Source organism: Manis pentadactyla, chromosome 18 (genome assembly GCF_030020395.1).
Source record: "Manis pentadactyla isolate mManPen7 chromosome 18, mManPen7.hap1, whole genome shotgun sequence".
NCBI classification, from domain to species: domain Eukaryota; kingdom Metazoa; phylum Chordata; class Mammalia; order Pholidota; family Manidae; genus Manis; species Manis pentadactyla.
The window spans coordinates 27,118,609-27,136,559 of record NC_080036.1 but is presented as its reverse complement, the minus strand read 5'-3'; positions in this window follow the sequence as shown (position 1 = coordinate 27,136,559).

Genomic DNA, 17,951 nt, shown 5'->3' with positions numbered 1-17,951 from the left:
AGCACCATGACACCTCCCCTGTGCAGTGCAGACGGGGGCACCTCCCCACCCCCAGCCCAGCCCATAGTCCCGATCAACTGCCCCGAGCAACTGGCTGGGAGGGAGGGTGCCACAAAGCTTTCAAGGGTCCCCCCAAAACAGGTAACTCCTGAAGGCAAGGGGCAACATCTATTCACAGTGAAGCAGGAAGCTCTGCCCTCCAGCCCCTCTGCCGAGGAGCTCCGACAAACCATCGACTCAGCAGCGGCGCGGTGATACCCACCTAAGGAAGACCCAGAGATACTAAGCCTGGCACTTAGCAGGCTTTTAATTAACAGTAGCAGCCATGATGATGATCTGTGATTATTAGGCCCAGAAATGGCCAATGGCAGAGTTTCTGGGATTTTTTTCCTGCAATATCACCACCATCCTTTTGGAGTGCCTACCCCAAGTTGGTCAATAGAAGTTAAGCCAATTATAATAAACAGCCTCCTTAAATTTTTCAATAAAAATACTCCACAAGCATGGAAAGAAAACATAACATTACAGAAGAGTACATCCACCCATCCCCACTCTCCAGAGGTGGTCTTCCAGTAACTATTTCCAGGAACTCTTCACGCATAGTTAGGACTGACTTTTAAATACACACAAATAACAGCATATACTCTGTTACCTGTTCGGCAATTTATTCTATTCACCCATCAATATGAATGGTCATCCTTCCATATCAGCTTATACAGAAAGAACTACATTAATTTTGGCAGCTGCGTTGTATTCCACAGTATGAATGGACCACTGGTTCATTACCCTTTCTTTACATTCTTAAAAAGAAATGCTCTGATGAGCATCCTTGTACATACTTCTTGGAGAACATTTACATATATAACCATCGAGTAAATTTAGTGCAATTTGTTTATATCCGAGTATGTGTGCCTTTTATATTTTGATATTGCCACATTTCAGAAAATACTGTAGAATTTACACTCTCCAACTAACAGTGTTGATGACAGAAAAAGGCACCAAGATTGCCAGCCGTGTGAGACTCAGGCCACGGAGGTATCAAGTAACCTGCTGAACATGACACTGGTCTGGCTACCGTCCCGAGGGCAGTGCCCAGTGGTTTCCTCCTGCCCAGGTCTGTGCAGGCTGGTGGCTGTGGGGCACCCTGATCGGAGAGGTGCTGGGGCCGGGGGACCAGCCAGCATGGCTGGAATCCTCCCTGAATGGTTTCCTGGGGTGTTATTTCTGCCCTGCCCAGTCTCCTTTGGGGTAGTTGATCCAGAGGCTTCTAGAGAAGGGGTTGGGCAGGAGGAAGACAAGGGTGTTCAGTCTTCATCAAAGGTACCCAGGCTGTGTCACAGGAGGAAGAGAATGTGGAAGGCGGGACTGTCCCTGGGAGAGATGGGACATCAGGAACCCCCGACTAATGAATAGTGAGTGTGCCCTTGAACCTCACTGGGCTCCACCATTCTCAGGCACAGAACAAGAGTTGAGACATGTCTGAGCCCAGCTGCACGGGGACGGTGGCGGCTCATCTCAGACCCTTTGACAGGCCAGGCCTTTTCCCGCATAGCTCAGGTCTGCCTCCCGACTCCCGTGGCAACAGTGCGGCAGCATAGCTGCCGGTCCGGGCCCTGCCTGCTGCGAGCAGGAGGGAGGCAGGGGCACACCAGAGGAGGACAGCTGGGAAGAGCGGTCCTTAACTCCTAGAAGTCTGCAGCCCCTTGCTCTGTCTGGCAACCTCCCGGCATGCTGCCCTCAGTCCTCCGGGGCGGAAATGTGGGTGGTAAAGAGCTTCTGTTGGCTGGACACCTGGTCACAGAACCCCGGACTCAGAAGAGGCATATGGGTCACCAGGGCAGAAATGATGGCTGACAGGCCAAGGCAAAGGGCCCCACAGGGTGGGTTGGGGCATGTCTCCCCAGGCCCCCTGACAAGTCCCAGATGGGCAGGAATGGGAGCGGAGCCTGCATGATGTCCTCCGCCCAGGCCCTGCTCCTCCATCCGGGCCCCAGACTGCGGCAGTCTCAGGACACTGGCTACTGCGTCTTCCCCTTCTGCTTGGCTTTTCCCCTTCTGATGATCCCGAGTGTCTTGCAGCAACATGGCTCTGTATTCCAATCCTGTGACCTTGACAACACACACAGTTCCTCTCTGTCTCCATTTTCAGAGCAGCTGAAAAGAGGTGGTCCCATCGCACTTCACAGAACAATCTAAAGATAAGAGAAAGAATATGTGAAAAGGAGCTTTGCACTCTGGGGAGGAAGGTGTCCTATAAATCTCATTCAGGTATTATTAGGGCTGAAAGTAGGTACTTCTGCTCCCTGGGGCTGGGGGAGGAACTCGCCTGAGGTTGTCTCAGAACCTCTCCAGCAGAGCAGGCCTGGAACTCAAAAACAAGAGGTCAGGGAAGACAACGGTGTATGTCTGTGACCTTTACAGCCTCTGGGTTCAGCTGGGACAAAGTAGCACTTCCCCCGTGTGTTTCTTCTCAGGGGTTGCAGCCTCTGAGTCTAAAGGCCCTCGCTCAGGGAAGCAGGACAGAGCAGGTCCCAAGGAGGACATTGCAAAGCCACGCTGAGGGCCACCTGGTGGGAAACAGAGCCACTTGGGCAAACACCACTCAGAGCACATGGAAGCAGGAGGCCCCAGATCAGAGGCTGGGAGCAAACTCACCCCGAGACTTGTTGCTCTCTGCCCAAGTTGTGTTCCAAAACAGGTCACTTCCCAGCCTCAAGTCATTTGCCATCAGTGCACTGTGTTATCATTGCCATACCCCCCTGCATTCCAGGGCAACCTGAAGGCAAGATGGCTGGGTTTCCAGTGAGCCAGGGGGCGAAGGGCAGAGGTTACTGGAAGGTAATAAGAGAAAAAGAACTTTGACATTGTAAGATGTCACAGCTACAAGGGAGCTGAGACACCATCCTATCCCATGCTCCTTTTCCAAGCCCTGAAGGGTCAGGGTTCACCGAAGACCACTCACTGGGAAGGTGGCCTGGAGTCCAAGTCTGACTTCCAGCTCGATGGGGCTGTCTTCCTGTGCCCTTGTCCCTCTGCCAGTCCACCTTGGATTCTCAAAGGCAGGGAGGTCAACCAACAAGGCAAAGAAAAGGGCCAGGTAAAAGAAGCCACTGCTGGCAGAGCACACCAGGTGTCCCAGGGCGGCTTTGGGAAGCTTGGGGTTGGGGGCAGATGCTACCTTGCGGCCAGAAGCCTCCCTGGAGGACAGAACACAGCTCCACACCAGCAACACTATGCTCCTGCTTCCCCACAACCAGACCTTAGGAACCGTGAACCTCCCGTCCGTGGCTGATGACGCAACAGGCAGGAAGAGGGGAATCAGGACGTGGGCGGGCCCTGGGGCTGACCCACAATGCTTCTGAGAAGGGTCAGGAAGCAGGGGCAGCTCCAGGGGATGTGCAGAGGGTGAGGCCCTAGGAAAAGCTTGTCCCCTTCAGAGCTGCAGACTTGCAATCAGGGCAGGGCCTGGAGCTGGGAAGGACATCAGCTCACTGCCCTTTGCTGCTGGGTCCTCTGCCAGATCTGGGGATCCCGCATCCGGCAGCCTCATCGGAAACTGCCCTCCAGGTAAGTCCGTGTGCTTGCTGATGAGCAGACACGTGATGGGGCAGACAGACACAAAGACAAATGGACTTATTTTGGCCCAGTTGTGCCTTGCTCCCCGGGCTGATGATCTGGGCCAGGGCCCACGGTGGAATACACTGTGTGTCACTGCTGTCCTCACCCCGAATCACAGCTGCATTACTGGTCCTCAGGAGCTCAACTCCTTCATACCTGCCCCGTACCTAAGGGCAAGGACAAAGAAAAGTTAACCTGACTTAGTGTTTTGCATGTGCTTATGCTTAAGCACTCGTCACAGCAAATCCACAGGTATGGATTATTATTCCTACTTACAGATGAGGGTTTAGAGGCTCTGAGACATTCAGGGGTCTGCTGCGTAGCGATGCCAGTGGCAGAGCTCTGATCTAGGTCTCCACTTCTCCTCCTCCACCTCCCCTCTCCAGCCAAGGTCCTGGGCGTGGACCACCCCCACCCTGGTGGGCCAGAAGCCTCTGAACCACTAGGCTCATGCTCAGCATCCCTGCCTCCATTTCCTGCCTCCCCAGGGTTCTCACAGGGCTGCTCAGTCCAAGCAGGGAGTGCACACTGCCCAGCATACAAATCCTCACCCCCCAACCAGCCTCAACAGTGCTTTCCTGGCTGACCAGGGGGAGGAATATCCGCAACTTACAGACAGCTTCCTCTACTGGGACAGGGACTGGGGGGCTGGGGTGGGGGTGGGGGCAGCTACCAAGCAATGAAAGCTCAGCCATGCAGAAAGGGCTGGAGAGCCTTAATCTTAGGAACTTTCCTCCTGAGGAGCAGAACAAGCTTGTGGGCCTGAGCCCAGCCCTCCACTGGGTCCTGCCTACGCAGGGTGGTACCCTCCTGAGGCTGGATGGGCAAGCGCGCTTGGAATGCGATTCCCTGGCTTTGCGTGATGCTCGGTTAGCAGAGTGAAACACCCGTCACCTCCTAAAGCCTCTGCCGGCCCACCCAGCAGCTCCACACTGATCACCAGATTAAGGCGCCTGCTTGGGGCTCCAGCTGTGGCAGCTAGAGCCCTGCAGGGAGGAGTCGGGAGGGGCCGGGAGGGCACTGGGCAGCTCTCCCAAGGCCTGCCTGACTTGCCTCTCCCCAGCCCCGGCGTGGGCCCTCGCCCTGTGTCTCTGCCACGAGCTCTGACTCTCTACTCTTCTCCTCACGGTGCATCAGACACCTGGCTGGACTTCCCGCGCATCCCAGGAGACAAGGAAAGGGGTGGGAAAGGCGAGGCGGGGCTGGCTAGAGCAGGGTGAGGGGCGGATGGTGAACCTGGAGGGAGGGCCAGGGCACCCCTGCCAGGACAGAGCGCCACCTGACCGTAATCCCAGAGGCTCCCATGGGTCCCTCCAGGCAGCTGCCTAACTCCAGAGCAAGGTGCATCCTGCACACCCAAGGAGAGGGCCAGAGGGAGTCCAGAGATGGGCGAGGCTGGCAAAGAAGGGATGAGAAGGCACCTGGGCATTCAAAGCTTTTCCCTGAGGCCCCAGCATTTCCTGAGCCAAAGTCAACCCCAAACCATTTAAAACACGAACACAGAAATAGAAGTTCCCTCTGTCTTTGTGGAGTCACCAGATCTGTAAGCGTGGGTCCGTCCACGATAAAGATCCAACAGAAGGAACGGGGGTTTTGACACAGGGCTTTTAGGACTGTGACTGTTCCGTGCTTGGGCTTTCAATTACCCAGAAGCTGTGACAAGAGGGAAGGGCCAGTGGACTGAGTGGGAAAAGGTCAGGAAAGAGCCTGAGAGCCAGACCTCCTGGTCCCTGGAGCCAGAGACCCTGCCACCTGAGCATGAGGGGCCGCGCGCCCTGCTCCCGCCCCTGCCTCCCAGGATCATTGTGAGGAGCAGCGAAAAGCTGGAAACTCTGAAAGCACAGCCCAGAAAGTTGTGTAGAGGCCCAGTTCGGCAGGTGTGCAGCCCCTTCTGAGCCCTGTCCCCAGGCCAGGGCCTGCAGGGGGCGACCAGGACACACCTGGGGCCAAGACCAGCAGCTGCTCTCCGGCTTCTCCTTTGCCGCCACTGCCAAGCTCCCTTCTGCTGGGCCGGGGCCTGCCTCCCGCCGCCGAAGGGCAAGGACAGGAGGAGAAGGGCTGGGGCTGCGGCGGAAGGGCCTGTGCAGAGCAGATGCGGCAGACTCTGCCGGCTCCTCAGCCTCTACCCCCTCAGGCCCGGAGGCCCCCACTCTGGTGTCAGGAGGGATAAAATCCTTCCTACAGCACCCCTGCCACCCCCGCCAGAACATGCTGCCCCGCCCCTGTCCCGGGGCTCACCGAGTGCTAAATCAACCCAGGTCTGAAGTGATCGCCACTGTCGCAGACTTTCAGAGCTGGAAGGGACCAAGAGGTTCCTGAAGTTCAACTCAGTCATTTTGCCAGTGGAAACATCGAGATTCTGGGCATAGGGGAGAACTGGCCTGCCCGAGGTCACACAGCAAGTCAGTAGCAAGGACACACCTCATGCCCTGTCTACCAGACCCCTTCAGACCGCTTTCCTGTTCGGAACCAGGTCTTTGCAAGGGCTTAAAGACGGCTTCTCCATCATTTCCCAAATAAGATCCTGGTCCAACCATGGGCGATGGGGGTCTGGGACCAGGGGAGGCCATAATGCGATAAGCAGACTGGCCATCTGGCTTGGGGACAGAGGAGAGCCCAGACTGGCCACTTCTGCTGCCCGGTCCCGGGGGACCCTGTGTCGCGAGAGACAGACTGCCAGATGGACAGGCACTGGCCTGGGTCTGGGTAGAAGCCAGTGAGTTCCCTGTAGTCAGAGCTAACCAACTTTCAGATATGATCGGGGAGGAGTGGTGGGGGCACAAGATGCAGAGCCAGGCCCCCTAATGGGTAGAGAGACAGAAAAACCGAATGGGGGAGCCCAGATTCCCACCCAGGCTCAGCGCCTGACTCCCCAGGTAGGCCCAGCCTTGTTCGGCTCCACAGCCACAAACAGGTCCCCCTCCCGGGGAAAGGCAAACACGTCTCCCCTGGCACCTTCTCAGACATGCATGCAAAACTAATTAACATGGGGAGACATGCGAGCAGCCGACCCGCTCCACACCCTCGAGTCCACGCAAACAAGGCGAGCCCTTGTCCGGGGGACGTGCACAAAGCTTTGTTGCTAATTTAGGCATCTGTCTCTGTCTGGTCTGGTCCTCCTGCCTGTGCTGGGGTTTTTCCCAGCCCCTCGGACAATGCTGGGAACAGGCCCGCCGATCCCTTATTCAAATCACACCCAGGACAATGAGCTCATTGTGCAGGCCACAGAAAAGGGGATGCTGGGGTGTGTGTGGCGGGGGGCAAACTGGGCATCGGGAATGGAGAAGAGTGGGGGGTGACAAAAATAGGAACCCAGGAAAGTGTTTACTAACAACCCCTGCAGCTGCTTAGGACCCCTCTCCCTGCCCCCGCCTGGCCGGCAGCTGGGGAGAGGTCCCAGGACCCAGAGGTGGGGGGCCCCAGAGTGGATGATGGCCAGCAGATACTAAGTCCGGTTCAAACCTTCACCTTGTTGCCCTCTCCCACCTTCAACAGTCCAGCGCTACCCCTCACGTCCTGGCCAGACATGTTTTGTTGTACATTGGTTTAGGGGTTTTCTTCCTTACTGCGGACTGAGCTGTGTAATGTCCAGATCTGGACTGAAGAGAAGACAGGGCTTGGGGGAGAGGTGCTGGGGGCTGGGCAGGGTGGGACCTGCTGTCTTGGCCATTGTCTTCAGGCAACGTTTCATTTTCTCCTCCTTCCCAGCTAATAAATTAGAGAGGAGATGGTGAGCTGAGCTGCAAAGGGACAGGCTCCCCACGGATGGCGGGCAGGAAGACTGAGCTCTCAGCAGATGGGGCTTACCCAGTTGGGCTGCTGCTCACACTACACCTGGTCAGACACTCGCATGTTGTCCCACACAGTGATTAGCATAAAAAAACCACACACACACACACACACATATAAATCTCCCAAGATCCCTTAGGGGGAGATCTGGGGCTTTGAAATACCCTCCCTCCTACCAACACCCCCGAGCTCCTTGTTGCACTGAGCGCGCCTAGACAGGCCGACGTAAACAGACATACACAGCCTGACACTGACACGCAGACACAAAAAGAAACACACACACTCAGAGGCAGCCCCAGACACACACACTAACAATGGTGTGATGAATGCAGGATGGCGAATACATTCAGTCAAAAGCCCACACTGCTGGCCGCCCAGCACCAGGGTGGCTAAAAGGTTATAGAGAGGCTGCAAGCCAGCTCCCCGGACAACCTCCTCCCCTGCATCCGCTCTCAGGCCTGCTGCCTACGCAGGAGGTGGAGTAAAATACCATTTCAGGGATCCAGATGGAAGCAAATGCCTCCTGAAACAGAAAAGTTTGGAGCTGGTCTGCCTTTAGTCAGAGTTGTCTCAACTGCCCCGAAGAATTTTTTATTTAATGCTGAAAGAAAAGATGTTTAAAAATTATCTTGTCCTGCCTTTTGAGATGACATGTCTTGAAGTTGGAGCAAAGCAGAGACCGGCTGGGTTGGTTTTCCCTTAAAGTAGAATCCCCAGCTTGGAGTGATTTCTTCCTGTAGTTAAAGGTAATTTAGAGAAGGGATACCAGGACAAAGAGGAATACAAATGGTTAAAATCTAAGAGACCCTTTAAAATGTACTTCTGGGGATAAAAGAGAAGGAGTGGCCCCTTCTCCACTGGCTCAGAGCAGTGGAAACATATTGGGTTGAGCCATATGGAAATTGCCAGTATTTGACTGTTAAGGGTCTAACCAAAAAGAAATTTCATATGGGTCAACCTAATAGGTAGCAAGCTCCAAGAACCACCAGGGGAATTTTCCTTTTTTTATTTCCTCCCAAACTGTCTTATTTGATCCCTGAAGAAGAAAAAAATAACAGTAACCAAAGCCCCACATCTGCCCTGGACCATCCAGCCACAGCCCCAGGTCTGTACATCATACAGAGAGGTTGCAGCAGGTGCTGGAAGGAACTGTGGACACACAGACACACACACACACGACCCACAGCGTCGGTGAGGCCAGGACCCACCTTGAGACTCCTCCATCAGGGCTCATGCCTCCCCTTCCCCAGTCTTCTGACTCTGGAACATGTCCTGGAGGGGACAGAAGGAACAGAATGGGAAATGGGACAGTGCTCCTGGCCTCTCTGGAGGAGTGGCAGGGTCTAGCATGGGAGTCTATGCACACACTTTGTCCTGGAGGAAACACCGACCATGCAGCTCTGGGACCAAAGCAGCTACCAAATTTAAACCCAAGGGCCAGTCTCTGTGCATAGGACCTTCATTCAAACTACTTCTAAGGGAACTGCACCAGGGAAGCCAGAAGGGTGCTGAGGCCACCCGGTGTAGGGAAGGTGACTCCTGGCCAGCGTCTGGACATCCATTTGGCTGGTGCACAGAACTCACTGCATCTTCCTGGGAAATCATTCCCACCAGCTCTCTGGGGTTTCCCAGGGAAGGGAAGGCAAGGTGGGAGGCTTTGGAAGCAGAGTCCAGGCACTGTTCTGTGTCTCACTAGCTGCTTCTTACTTGTCCACAGAGGAAAGCCTGGTTCACGTATGTTGGCTTAAGATAGAGAACAGTTACCAAAACTCAGAGCTGCAGCTCTAGCTGGCTGGTCCATATGGGAGCTGAGGGGAAGAGACATCCCTGAGAGTCTCCTAGTGACTGGCAGACCTGGGGCGCCATCAAAGACCTGAAACAACCTTGCATGTAGCGGGAAATGGCCCGGTCCCTCCTACATGCTTGACAAGTACTTTAACCACAAATGCCATGTAACTTCAGAGCTTTATCTTTCTAAAGACACACACAACACACACATACCAGACTCAGCAAGAAAACCAACAGTGTAGTTACAATAATATGAAACTTGTTTGGCCTTCCTGCTCCTGGGAGGCATGTGAGAGAAAGACTGAGTCTGCCGTCTGGCTGTTGGGGTGGGTGGATTCACTTGCAGGGTGGGCCCCGACCTAGGGACTACATGGAGGATTCTTCCAAACTGCAGATGTTTCACAGAAGGCAGGTGGGTGCCCACTGCTGCTAACTTACGAAGCTCACCTGCTAACCTCTGCATTCAGGATCCAGATGTAGCAGGACCAGGATAAAATTCTGGCCTTGATGTCTTAAATTGCATCTGATTTCCTTCAAGGAGGAGAAATCTGCACATGAATTCTTCCAGATGTAATTTATTATTTGATTACATTTAAGATGTTCCCTACCAATCGCACACGCAAATCTTGATAGGTCATTGCCATTGCTGATTCCTAAGATCGAAGTTGTTTTTTAAATGAAGAAAATGAAGAAAAGGCTATTGAGATGCAGTTCTATACAGACCCAATGGAATCCGGAAAATTAAAGTTCTAGCCCAGGCTAAATGGCAGCCTGAGGTGACCATAGGCAGAGCATGAAATGGCCTCTGACCCTGCTCTCCCAGGCTCTTGGGGCATGGAGAGGGGCAGGGAAGCCAGGAGCCTCAAACTGGTGGAACTGTCCTATTCCCAGTGCCCACCAATCCAGCACCCCCTTTCCTTAGCCTGACCTTCCATCCTGGATGGATAGACGAAAATCCTTATCACACAAGCTAGAAGTGCTAGGCAAGATTCTGTGGTTTCTTTCTCTGTATCCCCAAGGTCTTGCCCAGAGCCAGACACATAGTTTGTGGTCAATAAATGTTGAGTGAATAAATGAATGTGGTAAAAAAAATATAGTCTGGCATAGGAAGATTTCCAATTCCTGAGCCCCACAGTTCCCACGTAATCTGGGATAGAGCTCCACCGCATAGCCCGGGAGGTGTTAAAGTCCAGGCCGAGAGCCATCAGACGTGAGAGGCCAAGGGTGGGCATGCCTGCTTGGCTCAAGCTGACCTGGCAGTCCCCTGTCTTGCACGTGGTGCCAAGACCAGTTCCCTTAGCCTGCCCTCCACTCTTGGTGTTCTCAGCCCCTACCACCTGATCTGCTATTCCCTTCCCAAATCTCTGGCCCGGTCAGGCAGGATTCTGCACTGCCACTCCATCCCCACTTCTAAACCTTTCTTCAGGGAGGCCTCCTCCCTCCTTCTCAGATGAGGAGAACTGCTCAGGTACAGTGAGCCTTCTCTGACGACTCCACCCCTAATGAGTTCCTCCTCTCAACTCCCACGGCCTGAGTCAAGCTACCAACCTGTTGAATGTGTGCCTTGTAGGCAGGTTGCGGCTCGGAGGGGTCAGGGAGCAGGTCAGGGGTTTTCCTAGGGGTCTCTTGGCACCATGGAGCCTGGAGCTTATCCATGGGCCATCGAAAGCCATGACTTTTTGTAGCAACTGTCAGAGAACCGAGCCCAAGCCCTTGCTCGCTGCCCTCCCTGAGCCTTCCCTCATTATAGAGGTGAGATGGGCACCGACAGCACAGCCTTGCTGGCTTACATGTGCTCAGCCCTCTGCCACCGCCCAGCACCCACACACACCCATTCTAGAGCAGCAGCTGGGGGACACAAATGGGCATTTCCTGAGTACCACAAGGTAAGTATTGCTACCCACAATTTTACAGATGAGAAAACTGCCTGAGAGAGAGGTGAAAGTGTGCCTGTGGATTCTAAACCAGGTCAGACGGACCCCCACATCCCCATGGGCTGCATGTGCTGCCTCACACTGCTGTGATCTTGAAGCTTACAATGCAACAGCAGAAGAGCAGATGAGAAGCAACTAAAAATGGGGTACAGGAAGCTGTGGGCTCAAAGGGAAGGGGCAGCTGAAAGCTTGAGACCCTCCCTCTCTTTACCCCCATTCTCCCCACAGAAATGCCCCCCTCAGAAGCATTCACCACCTCTTCTGTCTTGTGCCACCACACTGGATGGATAGGAAGGTCTGTCATTATCTGCTTAAGGACCAGACAAGACTGGACAGAGGATGGGTATCCCCTTCCCTCCCCCAGAAGACTGAAAACTTTCTCAGGGAGATTGACGCTGCAGAAAGCAGAGGCTAATGCTTGCCCCGGGCAGGTGCAGTCCCTTGGCACCGTGGGCAGCTGGGTAGGCTTGGGCCAACCCTTGATTGCACAGACTGAGGCACAGCCAGGCTACAATCACATTGACAGTTAGGAGAAAGCCAGGACTGGTGGGATGCTTCTCACCCCTCCTGACACCTCACCAAGGCTCCCAGGGGCCGGCACTGAGCCCTCCTACCCAAATTCTCCAGAAGTATTGCCACCCTGAAGCAGCAGACACTACACAGCCTTCCTGTAGCAACCCGGATGAGCTCATGTTGCTTCCCAAAGCCTGGGCTGACTGCTCAGGAGACGAGGACCCACAGGGGACTCAGACGCCCACCGATCCCAGGACTGTAGCTTCTGAGACGGACCCCATGAAATCACCCCAGTGGCATCTGGCTTAGAAAAGAAGGGTAGACCTGAGATTCCATCTACCAGTCTTTCTGTTCCCCAGGAGATGGGTCTTAAAGAAGACTGAGTATGCCAAGTATTAGCACACAATGCGGCCCAGCCAAGTGCTCGAAGAAGGCTTCCTTTCATCGTCATGACACCATCACAGTTTCCTGGCTGCCCATTCCTCGCCTCCCAGGCGCATGTGAGGGGACCTCTCTTCATAAACTCAAGGCTTGCCGCAGCTCAGAGGCCTTTAACCCAGTCCAGGGTTTCCAAGGCAGGAAACGGGAGTTTCTGGGAGGAAAAGGAGGCTGGAAGGAAGGCTGGACCCGCAGCCAAGAGTCCGAGGTAAGAAGGCCCCTGTGCCCTCGGGCAGCAGGATGAGCCCAGCACCTCCCCAGAAAATCTCTCTGAACACCCAAGTGTTGGCAGGGTGCCAGAGCAGGGGGCCTCTCCGAGCAGATGCCGCTCTGGGCCAAAGCGCATGGCTGAAGCTTCGGTTTGCGGAGAGCAGCGGGGGCTGAGCCGAGGGGGGCAGCCAGGAAAGGGGCAACGAGGACCCCTTGGGCCACAGGAACCCTGCTCGTAGTGGGCTTGGCACGAACCCGGATGCACGGCTGCCTTCCCATTCTCTGGGGCCTCCTCACATCTGGGAGACTGTGAAATCACTGGGAGGACAGGGACGGGGGTGGGGCGTGGGGAGGCGCTCCACCCTAGGGACCATCCCCCTGTCACCTACATCTGTGCCCACACAAGCCCCACGGGGCACTGCTAACCCCCACGCAAGGGCCTCTGGGACTGAGGGGTAACTCCCATTTAAGGGGCCGTACGAGGCTCCCCTAAAAGAAGGCCTGAGTCTCCTTTTCAGCCCCCAGCCTGGCTTGTCCAGGGCCTTCTAGAGGCAGAGCTCTCTGTGGCCATAGACCTTCAGGGGTAGCCCAGGATTAGTTACTGAGCATCAGGGCTGTGAGAGGTCTTGGGTCTAGACTAGACCAATGAAAATATGAGCTACATGTGTAATTTAAAATGTTCCAGAAGCCACATTAAAAATTAAGAAGGAACAGGTAAAACTAATTTTAGCAATACATTTTCTTTAACTCAGTATCATCATTTCAGCATGTGGCACTGGCCACGTCTCGCGAGATCAATAGTGGGCAGTGGACTGTGTAGCCCAACTACCTCCCCCGTTTTCAGATGAGGACAGGGTCCAAGTATCGAAAGAGAGGGCACCAGGGTGGGAAGGGAAGCCCTGAACTCCACCCCTACACTGAGGCTCACCAGCCTCTCCTTCTAGCCTCCCAGTAAACACTTGTGGCCTGTGAAATAGGCCTTTTCACAATAAATCAAATTCAGGGGGACTGCAACAAACACGTATTTGAAATAGACAAACTGGAGAGGAGTAGAAATGGATATAGTTGACATCACACACTCGGGAACAAAGACCACCCGAAAGGAAGAGGAGGGAGGTGCTGGGAGACCTTTGCCCTCGAGGCAAGCCTGGATGAGGACCTCTGTGTGCCACCCGGGATCAGGGACACCTGGCTCCTCTGGGTTATAAACACCCACGCGCCAGCACTGGGTCTGGTGAATTTTCTACCACGTCTCCCTGGAGGAACTACCCACAAAAGCTCCCCTCTGCTTTAGAAGGCAAGAACAAGTCATGCATTTACCCAGTGCTTCCAGTCTTCTCACTCCGAGTCGCCATGCCAACACACAGTCATAATTACCGAGGAACGCGCCCATAGTGGCAGCATTGACAAAGACACTGTATCAGGGCCTGTGAGCTAAGCAAGGTCAGGCTCCTCGCAGCCCCCCAGCTTCCTGCGCACTTCCTTTATTCCACTCTGATCCATCTCTTTCCCTTCATTCTCTCTCTCCCACCCAGATGGTCTCTTATTATATTTTCTCTGCAAAGAAAGGCACTACAGCTCAGTGTATAAAACACTTTTATAGCAATCAGGAGACAGGTTCTCTTTTGAGTCTTGATTTTAACTTGTGGGAAAAGTCACTTTAGCATCCAGGCCTCAGTTATTGTGCTGTGAATGGGGAGAATATTTTGGACGGTGCCTATTCAGCAAGTGAGTGCCTGTATTTAATTCACCTACTAAATTCAGGGTCTGATGTGTGTCTAGTTGACTCTAAGATCTTCTTTATGATCAGCACCAGAGATACCAGAAGCTCAGGGAAACAAAAGAAGGTTCAGATCAGAGAAGGAGTTGGTTCTAATACCCTGAGAACAGCAGGGCCTCTATCTCCCCGGATGAAGGGGACAAATCTCAGAAAAGGAGCCAGGAGCAGCTGAATTACCATTCAGATTATAAAAAGATGAGTGGGATGGATGAGATCAGGCTAAGTGACAGCATCCCAGGCCCCCAGTGAGAAGGAAGACATGCACCCATTTAAAATGAGAGGTCAGAAAAAGAAGGCAGACAGCCATCACCCAAGCCCTACACAAGAGCGCCCCAATTTCAGAACACCCAGTGCACCAACATCTGAACTTACAAAGGAGATAAACTGGAGGCTGATGATTAGCATCACAAAATGATTATTCCCTTTGTAAAAGGCTTCACTGCAGGACTGCTTTAAATAGTGCATTTAAACCATGATCTGATTTGCTAAATTCGATTTATACACATCTACTGCCTAAGCTGGCGTGCGGCTGTATTTACATGTCTTCCCTTGGCACGGAGGAGGGGAGAGGCCAGCCATTATTTGGGGCCTTTAATCCTTGTAGTCAGTAACTAATCTGGGGAGCTGAACCCTGTTTTTCTTCCACAGCTGGGGCTTAGCTATAAACTGGCCTCAGCTTTCCACTGTGCTTTGCCTGGGCAGAGTCTGCCCAAAGGTGATGGTCAGGATTTGGCTAGGGTCTGTTGGGGCCTTTCTGCCAATAGGGGCTCCTCACCAAGGAGGAGACCCCCTCCCACACCCACGGGTGACAACGTCCCAGTACAAATTCCCAGAGAATCTGGTCTGTGGCAGGCTCACTAAATGTATTCAGCATGTAGAGTTACCATGACAGGGTTCAAAGGCTGCCTTTTGGGAGTCACAGAGATTTACTAATCTATGTAAGTTCTGGGGATCTGATGAGACACATTCTGCAATTTGTACTTAGGCCACAGGAACCGAATCTGGGCAGACACAGAAAGGCTGGCTCTCCACCCAAAGAACACAAAAGAATGGGTCCACCAGGCTCATGACTGTGCTGGTGAGATCGGGAACCCTCCTAAGTTCACCTAAGGGGACTTGCAAGTCTTACTGATAACACAGTCCTTCAAGGGAGAAATGATCCCTTCTCATGAGGTCCAACAATATGATAAGGCACTTAGGAGCCAGACCACTACCAAAAGAGGAAATTACCCAGCTCACACCATTTGCTAAGAGAGAGAGGTCTAAGAAATTCCTGACTCAGGAATGCAACATTCAAAAAACAAAGTCCAGAGAACTCAAGTCAAAGCCTCTCCACCATTAATTACCCCCATCTCCTAGTACCAGAAGAACGACTCACTGGTTTATCAAATATTTCAAGGTACCCACAAAGAAGAGCCCCCCACCCCACCCCACCCAAGCCCTGGGAACTGGGGCAAAGAAAAGAACAAGACAGCACACAGGTCTGAGTTTATAGTAGGGGACAAACACAACTAAACCATTTCCCTGTTGAGAAGCCCACTAAAGTCAGCTCATGAGCGGATGGGAGTCCGACTGGGCATCAGGACCCAGGGTCCCAGTGCCCGCTCTATTAGCTAACTTTACGACCCATGGTGAGGGAAAACATCACTTAACCTCTCTGGGCCTGGTTTCCCCCTGATCTGTGACATGAACAGTTGACCTACATAATAACCAAGCTTTAAGTTTTCTATAAATCTTATGGAGGAAAAAAATGTTCCTATCTCTAAAAATCCTGATAACCTTCCTTCTTTGAACAAGGTTATAAACCATCACATTTTCTTCTTTTCTTGGCTGCCAGGAGGCTCCGACCGAGTAGAATATTATACCATAGCATCTATTTAGGCCAGGGCTTTAGCTCAGGCATTTGGGGAGGTGACAGGAGAGCCCTCACATGTAGGGCTGTATGGAGCTGGAGATTTGAACTCAGGACAGGATGGGCTCGCCAGATGAGTTCACAAGGGTGATGAATCCCTACATTGCTGTGTATAATAAATATATATGCATGTGCAGAGCCTGCAGTTAAGAACTCAGGCTTGGGGGTGGACGGCCCTGAATCTGCATTCAGGTGCTGCCACATCCTAGCTAGGCCCAACTCACAAAGAGGGACTCCTCACTGTACATGTCATGCTGAGGCCCGAATTCTAAAGCGTGTTAAGTGTTTAGCACGAGGCCAGGCACAAATCGAGATTCAATAAACACAAGGGAACATTACTGGAGTTTCTTAGTCACTCTGTACAAATGCATACGAGTGAGGTCTGCTCGGGTTAGCCCTGAGTCAACAGGGGCCGTGGGAACAGCGACTGCGCTTAAACTCTTCACCCAGGTGTAAGGGGGGCAGCGGAGGAGCCCACCCCTTGCCCTGGGGCCGAGGCCCCGGAGAGCGAGCTCGACGCTGCTGCTCCGCAGCGCCAGCCCCGCCTGCTTCCTCCCAAACTGACCCGCGGCGCACGGGGATGAGAACAGGGCCTCCAGGCCGGTCCTGGGCGCCAGGCGCACCAGGGGGCGGAGGGCCTCGTTCCCTGGGCGCCGTTGGCCTTGCGCTCCGGGCCACAGCCCGTCCTGGGAGGCCGCCACTCGGCGTCGCGGTTTCCGGGGAAAGCGGGGCCTCAGCCACGCGCCCGACATTCGCACTCAGAGTGCGAAGCGCCGGCGGCTCCCGACTCCGAAATAACGCCGCGGCTCCCCCGGCCGTGGGGAGGCCCGTCTCCGCCCCTACCCGGGGCGGGCGGCGGGGCGCGGGGGGCCCGGGCCCGGCGCCGCGTCCTCCGCCGCAGCCTGGCGCGCCCCCCGGGCTCCCCGCCGGCCGGCCGCCCGCAGCGGCTGGGGCGCGGGCAGCCGACGGCGGGGCCCGCTGGGGTCGCTCAGGCGCCGCCGCCTCCCCCGGGAGCCCGGCCGCGCCTTCCGCCTCTGTGGGCCGCCCGGCCGCGCCGCGACCTACCTCGCGCCCACGCAGCCATCTTGCCGCCGCCGCGCTCTCAAAATGGCCTCCCAGCCCCGCCGCTCCCGCCCGAGCCGCGGCGGGGGGCCACGGCCGTGGGGCTGCCGGCGCCCTCCCGCCGCCCTGGGCCGGCCCGGGAGTCCCGCCCGCACCCTGCGGCCGGTGCTCGTCCCGACGCCCCCGAAGTGTGCGCGCTCGGAAAGGCCGCCTCCTGGCCGAGGCTCGCGCCCCGCTGCGGCCCCCGGGCCTGGGCGGGTCTCCCCGTTTTCCGGAGCCCAGGGGGTGGGGGCGCGGGCCCAGGCCCGGAGCCTCCCGGACAGGCGGCAGGGGTGCCGGCCCGGCGCAGGGAAGAGGCTCCGGCCGCTGCGCCCCTCGAACGCTCGCGGGACGCGACGGCAGAGCCCAGGTGTCCACACGGCCGCGGCAGAGGCCGGAGGCAGAGCTGCCGTTTACGGGGCGCCTGCTGCGTGCTCTGCGCCCTCTCTGCTGAACTGTATCGCGAAGCATAAGCCGGCAGGAGCCTTGTTAACACCGTTCCACGGGCGCTGGGTTGGTAGGGAGATGACACCGGATCCGGGCCTGGGGAAGCGGGTCGCCTTTCTACTGACTCGGGTGGAACACAGTGGCTCCACCGAACCGATCCTGGGGGCAGAGACGGGGGCAGGCAGACAGCTCCCCCTTCCGCACCCCAGCTCTGGCCACTCACCTTCCTCCGGCGCGCCTTCCCGCTGACCGTGCCGACAGCAAGTTGGTGCCCGAGAAGAGGGCTCGGAGGAGGGAGGCGCCTGCAGGGGAGTAACTGTAAAACAGAAAGGAGACATCAGGCGCCCCCCACGCCCGCCCGGAAGCACGCCCCGACCCACCTGAGGGCGGACAGGGGCGGACAGGGGCGCACGCGTCCTCC